This window comes from Aotus nancymaae, unplaced genomic scaffold (assembly GCF_030222135.1).
Source record: "Aotus nancymaae isolate 86718 unplaced genomic scaffold, 86718_ANA_hifiasm-v0.15.2.pri h1tg000057l, whole genome shotgun sequence".
In the NCBI taxonomy this organism is placed as follows: domain Eukaryota; kingdom Metazoa; phylum Chordata; class Mammalia; order Primates; family Aotidae; genus Aotus; species Aotus nancymaae.
In genome coordinates, this window is record NW_026988471.1 from 5,837,899 (window position 1) to 5,855,416 (window position 17,518).

Sequence of the window (17,518 nt, forward strand, 5' to 3'; positions counted from 1 at the left end):
CTTTCAGAAACCTGAGAAGCCCAGGACAGGGCTCAAGTACACATAATCTGAAATGTAAAGGATGAAATTAAACAGGAAATATGTGCATCTTCAGCAGAACTGATAATATTTAAAGTCATGAGACCAGATCTTTAAGCACTACATAAGATTTATTTAAATTTTGAATGTGCCAATACCAAGCTGTTTTGGTTACTGGAGCCCTAAGTATTAGGCTTAATACCTAGGTGATGAAATACTCTGTACAACAAACTCCCGTGACACAAGTTTACCTATGTAACAAACCTGCACTTGTACCCCTGAACTTAAAAACATTTTTGAACATTTTCTAATAATTCTACATTATAATGTGCATTTCTTTATGAGTGATATTGAGTATGTCAGCTGTAAGGCAGTCATCTGTTTATAACTTGTGAAACTATATTTTATTTCCAATATTTTATTGTAAAAATAACATTCAGATAACCTTGAAAGAGATCAACTTAAACATTTAAAAAGTTCAACACTTAAAAAACAAGAAAACAAAGAAAGTTGCTACTCATCTGTTTTCTTCTGGTCATCCTTTTACAGACTTTTTCATAGTTGTAATTATTTTGTTGACAAAATTATTCTTTTGTTGTTATTTTTCATATTTATAACCTAAGAACAACATTTTAATTTTATGAGTCATGAAGGGATATGTCACAATGTGATTAACTTCACTTATATACCACATTTTGTATTGCTATAAAAAGAGTGTCATTGTTTCACTTAGGGGCCATTCCAGAGGGCAGTATGCAGATATCAGCAGTCTGGCTCTGTGATGGCGAATTTTATGTATCAGTGGATTATGGGGTGCCCAGATATTGGTTAAACGTTATTTCTGGGTATGTCTGTGAGGTATGTTTCCAAATGAGATTAGCATTTGAAGTAGTAGTAGACTCAGGAATGATCGCCCTCTGAATACAGCTGAACCTCATCCAATCCATGGAGAGCCTGTACAGCAAATGGCAAATGAAGGCAGAATTTGCCTTCTTTTCAGCCTGACTGCTGAACTGTGACATCAGTCCTCTGGGCTCTGACGAGGATTTACATTAGCAGTGCTCCATGTTCTCAGGCCTTCAGGCTCAGACCAAGACTCCAACTCAGATTCTAGGATTTATTCCATTTTTCCTTGGTCTCCAGATTGAAGACAGAAAAATTGTGGGGTTTCCCAGGCTCCATAATTGCATGAGCCAATTCCTCGTACTAAATCTGTTTTTTTTTTTTTTCCTGGAAAACTCTGACTAGTAAAGCTTCATACTGAGTAGAGAGACAAAGATAAAATAAATGTGTACCTACACCGTATAGCTTCTTCACCAACAGAAAAACACTGGGCCAGAGGATGTGACTGTAATTGCCAGCCCTAATTGAGCTGCCACCTAGCTTGGGAAACACCAGCAAATCACTGGACCTGCTCACATTATTTAAGAAAGGAAGGGCTGGACTAAATCAATCATTTTGATACTCCTTTAAAAATACACATGGGACCATCAGAGTGTAAAAAAAGGAAAGAAAAGAACACAACTTCTTAGCGCAATTTAACTCCTCATTCTTGGTGGAATTTAGTTGTAAAACTCTGCATCATTTGCGGAACCAGCGAGGAAACACCTGCAGAAAGAACAATTTGAAAACCATTCAATTCTCCTGTCTCTACGGTTCTGTTTCCTTCTCAATAGTGGATTATGACTTTAGAATTCTGAGTACTAAGCACAGTGATTAAGAACATAGATTTTTTAACCAAAAAGACTTACATTCAGATCATTTCTTCACAAGCAGGCATGTGCCCGTTACCTCCACACAGAGCTCGCAGAAGAGTAAGCACAGGGTTGGCTGATACGTAGGCATGAAGACGTGATAGGGCAAAGCCAGAGCTGTTTCTTTGTGTGAACACCCTCCTTTTCACCCCAAATAGGGGTGAAAGACTTCTAATCTCTGAAGTCATAATGGCTCAGCCAACGCCAACAGGCTTGAAAGAATTCAACGTTTGCAAACCAGAACCTTCTCAATGATCTGTTTCATCATTAATCTAACAGTCCTCAAATCTTTCCAACAGCAGGAATGTTTTCTTCAAAAGCAGAGATCTATCAAATCTCTTTAGTACTGAAAACAAACTAAGGGCAAGACTGGAGAATGAGGAAGCAATCCTTTTCCTCTCTGCTTTTCCCAGAAAACCCTTCCACTGACAGTGAGGCCAGTGGTCACTCTCCATTACCACTATACTTTGACAGAACTGTCCCACCAATGGTAAGGACTCTGAGGAAAGCTCAATTATCTCTCATGGGAGCTACGGTGGAGTAGAAATGGTCCATCCGCAGCACTGCCACTGATACTGATAGAGGAAGTTATGCTCAGCACTGTTCTATATCATCAATATTCTGACCTCCCAGCAGATTATATATTTTAGTTCAAACTTAGCAGCCATCAGTATTCTTTCTCTTTGAAAATGTCTTCTTTATTAGCACTTTTTTAAAAAAAAATGAGACATAATTTCTGGGTTTAAAACTCATTCATATTCATGGGGACATAGAAAGAGTAACTTCATGTACCTTAAAATAGAGTTAAAGAAGTAAGAAGCCTTAATTTATTTCCCAATAAATTCCAAACAGAGCAGTTTTTTTTTTATTAAAATAGTTTATGTGACATCAAGTCTAACAAATTTCTGAAAAATCACATAGAAAACTACAGGAAAGGATAACATATCCAATTGTTCATTAAATTGAGGTTCATTTTCTTATTGTCCCAGTTGTAATTATTTTTGGTCCTTTTGATTTTAAAGTCTTCTGTTTTTTAAATTGATAAGCTGAACTGAGTCTATCTGTAAGTAGGTAGAGTAGAAATCTTAAATTAATTCAAAATCATTCCAAAACCTTTTCCACCTTTAGCTTTCAGCAGTTAATTCTTATGTTCTCTATAGCTCTCCTTTAACCAGATGACTGTATCAGAAAATGTGTCAGTAGCATTTCAGGAGCATTCAATTTTAAGGAATTGTTTTAGGGAAAGAAGGTGAAAGAGAAAGAGTCCAAAATAAATGTATAATAAGCAATAATTACTGTGTTTGTGTGTGTGTATATATATGTTTCATATATACATTTCATATACATTTCAAAACTTACACTTGCAAAATTTCATTTCAAAAGGAAAGCCTATCAAACCATATCATTTTAATTATACTTCTATTACCCGGGGACTATGAAAGTGTATATTAAATTAATGAAATGGATTGCCTTGGTTCCACCGTGGTTATTAGCAGGAAGAGCTCCCAGTTTTCATATTATGTACATCACTAACTTTAATTGCATTAGGCTGAGCTGGGAGAACTATTTTTAGGAAATATTTCATCCTCAATACAATTTCTGTTGGCTGTCTGCCTTCTACTGCTCCAGGACTGAGAATTCTCAGAAATGTTAACTTATCATTTCTGTCAGTCATGCTTTCGCACATACCACCTAATGAAAAATACCCCAATGACTTGGCTTAGGCTTCTAGGAGGACACCAATGGAGCAGGACAGGCGGGACTTCCTTGTTGGCACTCAGGGACAAGTGCATGGTCACACAACACCTGGATGTGCACACACGTGTGACCTGACACAAGCACACAGAGGGACAGTGACAACCTGGGATTCCTGCAGCTCGGGGAGGTTGCTGCGCACCCAATCCAGAATATGAAGATGTTATAAAATAAAACACTAAAGCACAGAGTAAATGAGCTCTCTGCTATGTGTACCCAGCAACTCACTGAGGTTTCTGAGTCTAACCTCAAATTGCTGGTGGACTCGGTGATGGTAAATACAGGGTGTTTAATGCCGTACTGGAATCTAGGAGTTAGAAACCTGAGAAATAACGTAGAAATTATGTACTCCAGAGCTTCCACTTGATAGATAAGTTCACTGTGAACAGTTGACATAGCTTTTGAGAAGGAAAATTTGGCAGGGTCTCTTGAAATTCAAGACATGCATATCTTTAAGCAGGCAAGTTGTCTACTTAGAAATACATCTATCTACATGCTCATAATGTGGGCAAAGATATATGTGGAGTACTGTTTATAATTAGGAAAAAACAGAAATAACCTGAATACTTAGTAATAGGAAATATTTAAATAAAGTAAGGTATATTCATACTACAAAACAGCATAAAGTTTTTTTATTTTAATATGACTCAGATTATATATTATAAGGTCTACAATATTTATTAATTGAGAAAAACAATCCACAGTATTCTAGATTGAATATAACTCTACTTAGGTAAAATAAACTATGTAATGCCATTTATAAATTAGGTAACACACAAAAATTTCAAGTATGTGAAATTTACATTTATACATTATGCATATTTTATATACATATGAGAAAGATTTGCATATATATTACATATGTGTGTAAACATGCATACCCACATACATAACTTTAAGAAAGGTTAAATAACACACTTTTAATAGAGATGAGGAGTGAGGAAAGAACAGGTGATGGGTATGGGTGTCACACTTTGTAATTTTATATTCCTATATATTTTTCATTTTACCATAATAACCGTGTATTCATGTATTATTGCATAACAAAAAAAAGTATACAAAATTTTTAAAGAAGATACGACCAATAGACGAAGTGACTTGCTGCTCAAAATCATTCCACAAGTTTATGGTAGAGCTGAAATAAGACAGAGAGGGAATGAGCATTCTGGGATAAAATCATGAGTGTCACAGATCTTAGAACTGAGAGAGACCTCAGGACTTGATAATAATGGCACACCCTTGTCTATTATTAACACTACTCAAGATACTGCTTTAAGTGCTTTATGCATATTAATATATTTCATCCTCAAAACAATCCCATTAGGTGTCCATTAATATCTCATTGATAATATGTTTGCAATATGGGCATTGTAATCCTCTTTCTGGTATACATACCCTACATTTGCTTCCTCAGACTGCCTCTGAGGTTGGCTTTGTTCAATGAGACAAGAGGAAAAGACATAAGCAGAAGCTTGAAAAGTCCTTAGAGGTCAGGGTCTCTCTGTTCTTACCACTGGGACCCCTCCAACATCATGTGAAAGATCCTAGACTTCCTTCCAGAAAAAGAAACAACGTGTGGGGAGAGCTTGAGTCATCCTTGCCAAATTATCGTCCATCTGAGGCCTGAGACACAGGAAAAGAGGGCTTCCCGGACCATCAGGAATGCTGAGGGGCCTAACTGCTCACAGACACAACCCCTATTTCTCAGATAAGGCAACTGAAACTGGATAATTTGTAAGTGACAGAGCCAGGAAACAAATCCAAGCAGTTAGTTCTAGACTCTAGCTTCTTAATCACCAAGCTATGTATCTGATTGGCACTTATGACAAGGAAAGAGGCATCCTGCATCATGAAGTGGATTTGTCCCAAGGAAGGGGCAGCAGCAGCACAGGATGGGAGAGGCCACGTCAAAGGGTCAGAGGTGGAAGCTTTTATGTGCTCAGGTGTATGTCTTTTGTGGATGTGAAGTAAAAAAGTAAGAACAAATCACCCTAGAGGGTTTAACAAGAACAAGGACTGGCAAACACAGGCTGACCACCAAATCCATCCTACCACCTGTTTATATCAAGTCTTACTGGAACACAGTGGGCTCATCAGTTTCTACGTTGTCTGTGGCTGACTTCACATTACAATGGCAGAGTTGAGCAGTCTCAACATATGGCTTGCAGAGCTGAAAATATTTATTATCAAGACATTTTGAGAAAGTTTGCCAACTCATGAGGTAGAAAGGAAGACAATTAGTGGGGTCTAGAGATAAAGTTGGAGACCCAGATGTTAGTTATCAAGGGACTTTACTGGAGGCTGAGAAATTTAGATGTCACATGACATGTCATTAGAGAACTGCTCCCGGACCCACATAAAGGAGAGAAGAGGAGCCCTGAGAAAATGATATTTGGAAAATAAGACTGGAATGACAATAAGCCAGTCTGGAGACCAGCAATAGGTGTATCAAAAATGATGAAAATGATGTCATGATATAAGGTAGCCAGGTCTAGGCTAGGAGTGATAGAAATATCCAGGAGAGGAGGATGAGGATGCAGCTTTGGAGTGAAGCAAAAATTGCCCAGATGCCAATGATTCTTGGTTCTCTGAATGGCTAATACTTCAGTCTATTGCAATGGGTGAGAGGTGATTTTGTAGTCACCTCTGCAAAATCGGGTATTAATTAGTACTGGTGCAAAAGTAAAGGTAATGACCATTAAAGGTAATGGCAAATGTCATTAAAGGTAATGTCAAAACTGTAATTACTTTTACACCAACCTAATACTTTGATATTAGGTTGGTGCAAAATGTTATGCTAATGTTTTACTTCTAAAACATTAGAATGCTAATGTTTTGCCATTACCTTTGATGGCAAAAATCACAATTACTTTTGAACCAACCTAATACTAGGATGCAGCAGTAAATTCTACACCTTCCCACCTCCCTAGAGGAGATTGTTATTTTCTCGAGGACTTACTCTCACCATCACATTCATCTTATTCTCTCTCCCAAGTTATGAAAGAACTTCCACCCACCACTGTCTGAGAGCAGGAAGCTAGGCAGAGGGTGTGAACCAATCTCGAATTCCATTATATATGAACTTGTATCTTGCTAGGTTTACCTTATTTGATCACATTAAGATTCCTTCTTTCACATTAGGAAATTTAGTCTCAGAAAATGTGTCCCATCAAATATTGCACAAATGAAAAAAGGGTAGAAGAGAAGAAAATTAAGTCCAGGTGAATCTATTCCCAAAGTCTATATTTTTTCAGCTAACGTGTGAACAATGGGCAATCTTTTAACTTTATGTCTAATTTGCAGTACAAAATCTATAGTTTGCTATCACAATTTACCTTTTCTTCCATTCTGTGGCACTAGAAAGGGTAAGTTTTGATCAAAGGTGGCCTCCTCTGAGCCCTCTTCTCAACCAGCCTCAAACTTAGCCTGTAAGAACTACAGACTCTCAACACTAATGTTTTTGTCCACTCCTCTCACCTGCCAGCACATTAAGAGACTCGAAAACACTAGCATAGTGTCTAATAGCTCAAGACCATGTCTCTAGGACAACTCCAGTCCCCTTTTAAATTTCTGCCTGGGAAACCCCAAGGCTGCTGCCCAAAAAACTGGCTGTTTGTTCCAGCCAACACCTGAAGACAGGGCGGTGTCTCCCAGTCTCCGTGGGAGGACAGAAACCTAACTTCCCTAAGAAAAGACTAATCACATTGACCAGCCAACGACTCCACCTTCCTGCTTTTTGTAAATTTCCACCTCCCTGCCTCTGCTGCTGTCCTGGCTAATTCCCCTTCCTACTCCCTAGTTCTCACTTTAAAATGTCCAGTCACTCCTGCAAAAACCAAGAGGAGCTTGGTTTCCAGGACTCTCTACCCTATCGCAATAGGCTGAATAAAATCTTCTTTCCTTGCCTTCCACTTGTGTCCTGCCTTATTTATCTGACAGTTTCCCTCTGTCCCGCCCTCCATTGGACTCACTTCTGCCCCATAGCTGAGCTTTAAACAGAAGGCAATTTTTTTCAGCAATGTGATCTTCATTACACATTCCTTAGCCCAATTATTTCTTACCAAAACCTTGCCATGTGAGACATATTCCCCTTATTTTTCCAGATGAGGAGACTGAGGTTCAGAGAAAATAAATCATAGAGTAAGAAAACAATCAAGTTGTAAGACGTCAACAGGGCGTAAATCCACATCTCTCAAACACTGGGTTTGAGTGCTGTTTTCTGGGAACCAGATAGCTGACAGTCTTAATGGAAGTTAACATTTGAATGTCATCCTGAGCTGATGGCTCTTATCATGAAATGAAAAGAAAGATGAGAAGTTTGCAATTGAGGCTTTTCATCTCATCCCACCCAGCTGATCCTAGAAAGTCACTGGCTCCTGCAAGACATCTACTGCTTTGGGTTTTGTTCACTCAGCTCCAAGATAAAGAAGACACTTCTTCACCTGTTTCTTTCATGAAATGATTTTAATTCTTCCATGGTGCTGAGCATTCTTCTGTGAATGTCACTGAGAGACACAGAGCGACATTTTCTCTGGAGAACTGCACACCCAGCAGCTCATCCATGCCCTCCCTCTACCCACGAGGCTGAGAGTGATTCAGCTTCAGATCACATTGTTTTTTTAAGAATCTATTCTGTAAACATAGTTATTTTTCTGTGATCATCTAAAACTCCTAAAGTTTGTTTGCATGATCTAATGCTAAGACAACTATTCTTTGTCCTCCATTTCTGTAAATGGTTTTCTTGGTTTAAAGTGCGGGTCGTAATATCTCGTTCAGTTTGATTATATCTTATTTGGCTTATATTATTTCAGCCAACAAATAGCTTTCCTGGCTCTTTTATATTCTCTTTGATCACAACTCAGAAGTGGCTGGTTAAAAACCATATGTAGTTTTGTTCAATTTAAGACTCCAAGTGACTATATCCTCAAACTCTTTCGTTACTTTATAAGAAAATTGCCAGTGGGTGCACAGCTCCTGTGCGAATAACTCCCATTTTCGCACTCAGGAGCACGACAGTGGTATCAGTTTCCACTCTTTGGGAAAGAGCGCTTTGTTTTTACACTATATACATTTTGCACTGGCAGTTTTTTTTTTTTCCAGAGATAGTGAGATCAATTGTGTTCTGTAATTTAAAAAAATCTATTAATGTCATGAATCAATGATATGTCATGTAAAGAAAATGTAATTAGGCAAATCTAATAGAAGTCATGATAAATGCACACCAAATATTTTACCCCAAATTAGCATAATAATAACTAATATCTGCCACATGCTTTACACTAAATTTATTCCCTAATTTGATAAGCATAACAATGTTTAATAACTTGTATACGGGTGGTATTATCTACCTTACAGTGCAGATGAGAAAACTAAGAAGTATATATGCTTGCAATATGCTTGATGTCACAAAGCTAGCTTATATTTACACAAAAATTCCAGTGGAGGAATGTCTGGTTCATGGTGGTGAGCTAAAAACCCTTTTAACTCACAACCCCAAATGAGACTAATAGAGGTTTAACTCTCCCAAAATGGTAATTAAATTTAATGCAAACACAATGAATAATCCAATTAAAAATAGAATATTAGAAAATAGATGCTGCTTATAAGATGAACATTTAAATGTAAGCAGAGATAAATGTAAAAACTGAAGAAAGGGAAAAGATAAGCAAAGGAAAGCTGGTGTATCTACCCTAATTTAAGACAAAGTAAACTGTACAGCAAAAAACAACAACAATAACAAAACTACCAGAAAGTTTGCCAGGCATTTCAAAATAATAATAGAAATCAATAGAAAGACACAATGGTTCTAAATGTGTATGCACTTACTAACCCAGATTCAAAATGTATAAAGCAACAGTTGATAAAATTAAGAGGGCATAAAAGCAAATCCACAGTCAACACTAAAAATTTTACTACACATCTCTAGCCATTATATTTCAACAGAAACATAATATTGAATAAATTTAGCCAGATACAAATATGTGCATATTAATGATTGCTTTTTGCAAAATGTTCAACAGTAGGCAAAACTAATCTATGCTGACAGAATTCATGGTTGTGCTTATCTTTGTGAAGATGGTGAGTACTGACCTGGAGAAAGCTCAAGAGGGGATCCATATTTCTGTTAATTTTAGATTCCTCAATCTGGGTATTGTTCACTTCATGCAAATCCATAAAGCTGTAGTATCATGATGTACACTCAGGTTTGTACATTTGTCTTAGTTTTGTAAATAAGGTAAATTATTTCTTTCTTCTGCTCTCAATCCCCCTGATATTTCCCTTCAAACTGTGAATAACTTTGAACAGGTAGCCATTGACTTCATCAGCTCCCCTGGTAGGTCTCAGTTCAAACAACCTAGAGCCATATTACTGACATACCAGGCAGTGACCAAACTGCCTAGCGCCCTACTCCAACCCCAAAACCCTTGCTTCTCCTTATACATCCAAAGCAATTCCTTCCTTAGAATTCTCTTTCAAGAAGGTGCTTCTCCAAAATAGTTCACTTCCTCATTTGAGTTGCTAATGTGGCCTTATCAGAAAGACCTTCCCTGACCATCGTATCTAAAGTAGAAACCTCCTTGAATTTTTTGTTTCTTTGCCCTTCTTTAATGTTCTTCACTGAGATGATCCCTATGTAAAATTATATTGTATGTTTATTTGTGTATTTCTTGGCTACTCCCCTAGGGGCAGAGTCATGGTATTTATTTTTCACCTTTTTCTCAGAACTTCGACTAATATGTGAGGTACTCAGTGTTGAAGAATTGAATGAATAAGTGAAATGAGCTAATGTTCTGTCTTTCATGGCTGGAGTTTAATATTCATCAACTAAAATAGTATTACAACCACGTTATTTAACTCTGTAGAGATAACCAAAACTAAAATAAAATATAAATGGTGTGAGATTTGGATGTGATAGAGTAGAGAATTGTCGCTTATCATTACAGGAATTTTTGTATTATTTACTACCGAATTTAACATTTTTTATGTTTTTAGTTTTAAAACATGAAAAAATAGGGGAAATTAAAAACCGTAGGAAATTGGCTCTAAGTTCCATTTTTTCGCTATAGACTCCACTCTTTCTTACCTGTCATCCTTAGCTTAACAACTATTTCTACTAGGTGCTGTTGACACTCATGTATTTACAATATTCAGCCACTTTTAAGGCCACAGTAGCCTTTTGTAACCAAATGGGATTGTTCTAAATACAAGGGAAAATCTCTGCATTAACCATGGCAAGAATGCAACACCTCCATCAATACGCAGGAAAGCAGAAAACATCCGAAGAGGGTACCGAAGTGTAGGGAAATAAGACATCTTTTATTTTTTTTCAGCAAAGGAGAGACCTTAGTCTAGGTATTTATTTTTAATATGTACTGGCTCCTCATCTAAATAGACTTTTTATTTAAATAAAACTCAATATCAGTTTGAGTTAAAAAATGGTCTAACATTTGTATATACATTTTGTTTGATATCTTATTAAAAGTGTCATGTATACGGATTTAAAGAATGCATCCTAATTTCTTTTACTTGCCATATGTCTTTGATGGGTTGTCTTATTATGTGTGACAAGGCTTTAGCAATCATTAAGTCAAAGTTCAACAGGGGAGAAAACTAAATCAATAAAAATATTGCAGACTTTGCATTTCCTTAAAGGCACATGTGCTGAGATTATTTTTCTTTTTGCTTTTCTGTACAACCCCGATTTTCTCCAAGCAAAAACAATCTAATCGTTCTGTCAAGAAAATCAAACTGATTACAGCCACATGGTGTGTCTTCTATGAATGAAAATCAGAGAGCTGCTGTGTGCTGGGTTGGTGATCCAGCAAGGGGAGGGAGCTGGCCTTCATCTCTGTCCCTGCCTCCTTATGAACCAGTGATGTCCCCCTTCAATAAGCAGAGCATGAACCCATTTGAGGATAGCTCCCCCAGATTTTACCACGTCTGGATTCATCTTTTCATTTGCCTATCTGTGCAAGGATGAAGTGTGTTTCTCCCAAGAGGCTTTTCCCAATTGCCCCTCTAAAATTACACATTCATTCCTTCACTTCACCATCTCAACTTGTTTACTACTTGACAGCATTTGTAATTATTTTATTAATGTATTTTTATGTGTTTATTCTCCTCACTGGGCTATGAGCTCCAGGATGGTAAGGACTACTTCTGTCGTTTCATCCAAGTGATTTTCCACACCTAAATCAGTGTCTGGTGCGATAATGAGAAAAAAACACAAGCTTACTGGGTGAGTAAATAAAGTGGTAGCATTAAAAGGAAGAATTATAACAGTAGACATTTCAGCAGAAGCACTAACTGCTCAACAACGAGTTGCTGAATGTGGAATGATATTTCATATTTCTAAATAACATTTCAGTTTGCAAAGTGTTTCCATATCAAATTCCATCATTTGTTTCTGTCAACAACCCCGGGTAAGAGCAGAAGAAAGACTCAGAAACATTATGTGACTGGTCCTAGGTCAACCAGCTAACAGATGACAGAGCCTGGAACCCTGGGCCTGTGTCCCCACAACGCACACTCGTTCCACTGTGCTGCAGCTGCCTCCTCAAAAGGATATTTTGTTCCTTGTCCCTACCAAAATTATTTATAATCTCTAGCACTTTGCTTCATTACAATAATATCAATATTTGCACAAAACAAAACCATCTGATAAATCTACCAACGCCTTGGTTTGAGAGGCAGCTTTTTTCCCCTGCTGTTTTGCCAAAAAGTGTCACATGGAACTTGCACCTATCCTACACAATTAAACTTCTGGTGTATTTAAATATAAAAAAAGTCATGTGTACTTGGGTTAATTAATGTAGAGATAACTTTTTTGCAGATGCAGTATCGTTTCTCAGCAGTCTAGACAATCACATATTCATAAGTGTCCAGATCAGTGATACTCATATAAATCTGGAAATGAATAAAATAAGCTGAGACTGTCAGTGTTTTTTTTTTGAAGCAAGCAAACAGAAAGCTCTCCTACTTCAGTGTGACCTATGTGTCCAATTCCATGGGATATTTTGAACTGTTGAGCCTTACTAATATGATGAAAAAAGAGGAGAGATTTAGGAGTCCAACTGGTAAAGATTCTCTAGTAATGTGGTACGTGGGTGCCTAGAAAACTACCTAATAACTAAAAAAGAGGTTTGCTTTTAGGCTCAACTCATGTAAATTGAGAGCCATTTCTTTATTTAAAACACACACACACATACACAGACATACCATGTTCAGGTATAATGGTCTTTTATTCAACGAAAGAAAGATTCTGACAAGAAAGTCCCCATACCATATCCTCAGTTACAGCACATGTTTCACTAAATCCTCCTTTCCTTCCAGAACTGTGAGTCTTTGACAGCAGGTCACTTAACTCTGTCCAGCAGCAGCTGTGTGGGTTTTGCATAATTAATTATTTATACCAAGGCAGACACAGTAATTAACATCCAGATGAATATAATATTCTGATCAGAAATACTTTGCATTTCAGCCATCCCTCAAGCAAGTAGCTGTCAAAAACGGACTGTTTGACAGAGTGGGGCCTGCCAAAAACCTCCCAGACATCTGTTCTGTAACAAAAAGAACAGATTCTCAAAGCAGTGTGTACATATATTCACTGGTTTCACTAGGCAAGGAATAGTTGATTACCTTTTCACAATTCCGGTCAATTTTGTCTGGTTCCAGGAACATCACTCAGCATCTCACAGAAGGGCTGAATTTGAAATGAAAAGTCTATGTCTCTGTGGGTGCCAGCCTCGCAAATGCAGTCAAATAAAAAACCCTGTTCAGTTACTCTTCAGATCTGTGAATGGAAGTGTCATAACATTACTTTCATCCTTCCATGGCTAAAAAACCAATACTCTATGAATTATTCTTAACAACCATGTAGTTCCTTGACACAAAATTATTTTGCTGCTTGTATAGAAAAATGGAAATACATGAACCATATTAAAAGTTGTAGATTTTTCAAGAAATAGTGGGACTATATCACCAATAAGCAGCTAGACTGTATTTATGCAGATTAGTGAAGGGCTTCTAATGTGGTTCACATTGCTTCCTGGACGTAGTTGGATTGGGATGCTCCCCTGGTCATTTTTCCAATTCAAAGCAGAGTGGCCATTGCCAAGACATATAATTACTGCCCAGGGCTGGCGATTGTGACTAATATGACTAGATGGATTGGATTATTTATAACCCAATTAATTATTTTGATGTCAACCAGGAAATATGGATTGGGAATCAAAAGACCTGGATACAAGTTTCAGTTGCATCTTTTAGGATTATTTTTACATTAGGCCAATCTCTGGACCACTGTAAACATCAACCCTTTCATCTGCAAAATGGGAATAGTTAATTTATCTAGATAATGTTTATAAAATCTTTTTGAAAACTCTCGAAAGCTAATATAAAATTCTGGTGATAATGCCAGATGCACATCAGGACAGCTTTTGTCTCCAGGGACACTGATACATTTTTTTCTTTTACTTTCTAATATCAACTGGCCCATTTTTAAGATTGTTAAATGATTTAACAAATACAGATACAGGAGGCCAGATATGGTAGCTCACGCCTGTAATCTCAGCTCTTAGGGAGGCACTGGCAGGAAGACAGCTTGAGCTCTGGTGTTTGAGACCTGCCTGGGCAATAAAGAGAAACCCTGTTCTCCACAAAAAAAAGGGGGGAAAAGGCAAAGATAAAGGATGCTCAGGTATATTTGAATTTCAGGTACAATAATTGAATAATTTGTTTAGTATAAATATGTCTCATGTCATATTTATAAATAATTCTATATAATTAATTTATTGCTTATCTGAAATTCAAACTTAACTGACCAACTGTATTTAACCTGGATCTGTCCAGTATTCACATTGCTTTTTGACTTGAATAAAATGTCATCTGACAATGCATGGGAGACCCATGTGACTCCTCTCCCTAAACAACATGTAAAAAACGTCATGCTTTTGCATAACCACGTATTTAGAAATACTAAACCTTTCTTTTTCTTTTGCTTCTTTGTCTCTAAACACCTCCCTCTACCTGTGTAGTTTTAACTAACGAGTGTATGCTGAGGACGATGATATTCATGTGAAAAGGGGGTAGTATGGGACAAGGAAGGGGTGGAAACATGTCTTATAATTTATTTTAAAAGATGTACCTTTTCTTCTAATTATGCTGATAATTAAGTAGTAATAATTAGTAGTAATGCGTAATAGCAAAATGTCTATGGATTACATTACATGTGATACCCCAGATTGCTCATACTCTTTTAAGTGGTAAAGTCTATCCCTACTGACCTCTCCTCTTACCCAACAATCAATTAAGAGCTAAAAGCTCAAATAACAATACAAAAACACTCATTAATTCCATTTTTTCCAAGGCTCTATTACCAGCTGGTAATAGAGCCTTGGAAAAAATTGGAATTATGTATCCCTACGAGGATACATCTTTCTTAAAAAAATTAAAAAAGGGAGTGGATGAAAGAGAGAAAACAAAACACTTTAAAATAATTGACATGAGAATATTTATAAGCTTGTATCTAGAAGGTATGACCAACTACAGAGTCATTCAACCTCTGAAAAGATAGACATACTTTACAAGCCTATTGAGTATTATTACCAGAGTGAAAAGAAAAAGAGAGAGAGATAAAATGAACTCTGTAGGGATATGAGAGTGACCCCGAGAGGTTTGCCAAGCAAGACCTTTGAGGGAGGATCATTTCACTTAAAGAGAAGATGACTCAGTTAACTTAGATCTAATGTCTGATGCCCTCATCTGAAGAATGGTTGTGAGTCACATTCTAGAGAATGAACAGTGTAAACTACAGCATGAGCAATAAATAAGCAAAATATCTCTGGCGACTGTTCATCACACTTGGGATGGGTGATTGGAACTGGCTGAGGGAACGTCTGCTAAAGAAGGCTTTACCTAGGATTTATTACCTAGGGCTTATTTTCATGAGCCTGGATTGTTACAGTAACAAGTTTGTAAGGTTCCTAAGACTCAACACCCACCTGTGATGATGCTGGTGGTGTGTGATGATAGAAAAGAATCAGAAAGCTAGAAAATCTTAATGCTAATCCTAGCTCATACTCTGTAAACTCACACAAATTCTTTTATCCTTTTGGACCTACATTTCCTTCTTCTGTAAAAATGAGGCCATTTACAAAAGTCTTCCTGGTTCATTGCCCCTTGGTAGCTCCAACCTTCTCATGCAGGCTGTGTAACTCACATTTGTAATTATTATCCTGGTCTCTCCTAGAAAGGCTATATGGCCATCCAGCATTACCGAGCCCACCCTTGCTGAATAGAAGATTCCTTACATTGAATCTAGCACTTGTTGTAGACAGAAGGCTCATACCCTATGCACTTTAGAGTGGAGAAGCAGGAGCACAGTGGAAGACTTGCGGTGAGTGAGAGCTGGCTTTTCGCCCTGCTCCTTTACTTACCAGCTATGTGATCTAAAAATCACATCTTTTCTCTGACATGACTCAGTTCCTGCCATAAGAAAATGTATAGTCATACTTTACTCACAGGGTTAATGTAAGGATTAACTAAGCCAAGCTCAGGCTTAACATTTCTTTTCATCACTTTTCTTGTGTCCATCCTTATTTTCTAATCCATTATATGAGACGTAGACATATCACTATGGTTCCTCATCTGTCCTTGGTCCAGCTGAAAAACCCAGATGAATCCTCTGTCCATACATGTTTGATCCATGTCCAGGTCACTAAAACCCAGGCAAACAAAACCAAAAATTGTTTGAATATATACACTTAACTCCTGTGACCTCTTCATACTTTGGATCCTGTATATTTTATGCTCATATGAATACAGCTGTCTTAGTCTGGAGATCCCAGTTCTTTGGTCCCAGTGCACACACCTCCTGAAACTCTCCAGTGCAGCTGCCTCTTTCTTCTAAACTGATCCCTGCCATACCAGGTGAATTTGTGAGCAAACAGAATATGTGCTGCTGCTGCTACTGCTAAGTGCTCATCTTGAGGACTTTATCCTTTTCCCTTAGCGAATTCACTTTATTGTGGAAATTATATACTCCATACCTTTTTTAAAAATAAACTTATTTTTCTAGACCAGAGAAACTCTTTTTAGCTATTTGCAGTCGATCAAGTGTAAAACAATGGATTTCAACCACTAAAAATAACATTCGAGTGTTTTCCTTCATTGGCATGACTTTCTTATAAGTTATTTTAAGAACCCCTGAAGAGGTGAACAGCCATCTATGAGGCATGCACAGTGTATAGAAACCACAGAGATAATTGAGTGGGAATGAAAGAGTTATGAATTTCTGAATCTCTCATCTGGTGTGTTCACAGAGCATTGCTTTCCATACTAATTTGGGATATAATCTACTAAGCGCACTTTTGAGACTAAAACCTGTGATTTGGGAAACATGTGAATAATCTTCTCACATGCAAATAAACACATGTGCAGCACTGGGAGCCTGTCTGTGGAGTGCCTCGGAGCATTATGCATTGTTATGCTTCTTCTACAGGAAAACGTGTCTGTTTGCTGAGTCTCAGGTCTGTTTGGTGTGGAAGTGTAGGTCAAATATTCATCTCTGACCTTTATTATTGGGACACTTTTGGGCTTCTTGGTGAATTGATTGTACAGTTTTGTCATTCCCACCTCATCTACCTGATGGGAAGTCTATGGACTCCTAGGGATCATCATTTGTTAGTTGCTTTGAACAACTATTCAACTCAACACAAATTTAGGAGCTTGCAAAATTTTCACTATTTCACCTGAGTAGACTCAGTAAGGTGAGTAGTTCACAACCCCACAAGTTGGTTCATAGCTGAGTACTTTGTCCTCTTCACAAATTTAGGATTTTGAAGGCCAAATTTCTTTCTTCCTAGTTCTGCATACCCATGTGCACTGAACGATGCCTGGTGAACAGCAATTCTTTAGAAAATGCTAAATCAGTGAAGAAAAAATGTCTTTCTTGTATAATGCTGTGCAGTCTGGGCTAGTCAATATATTTT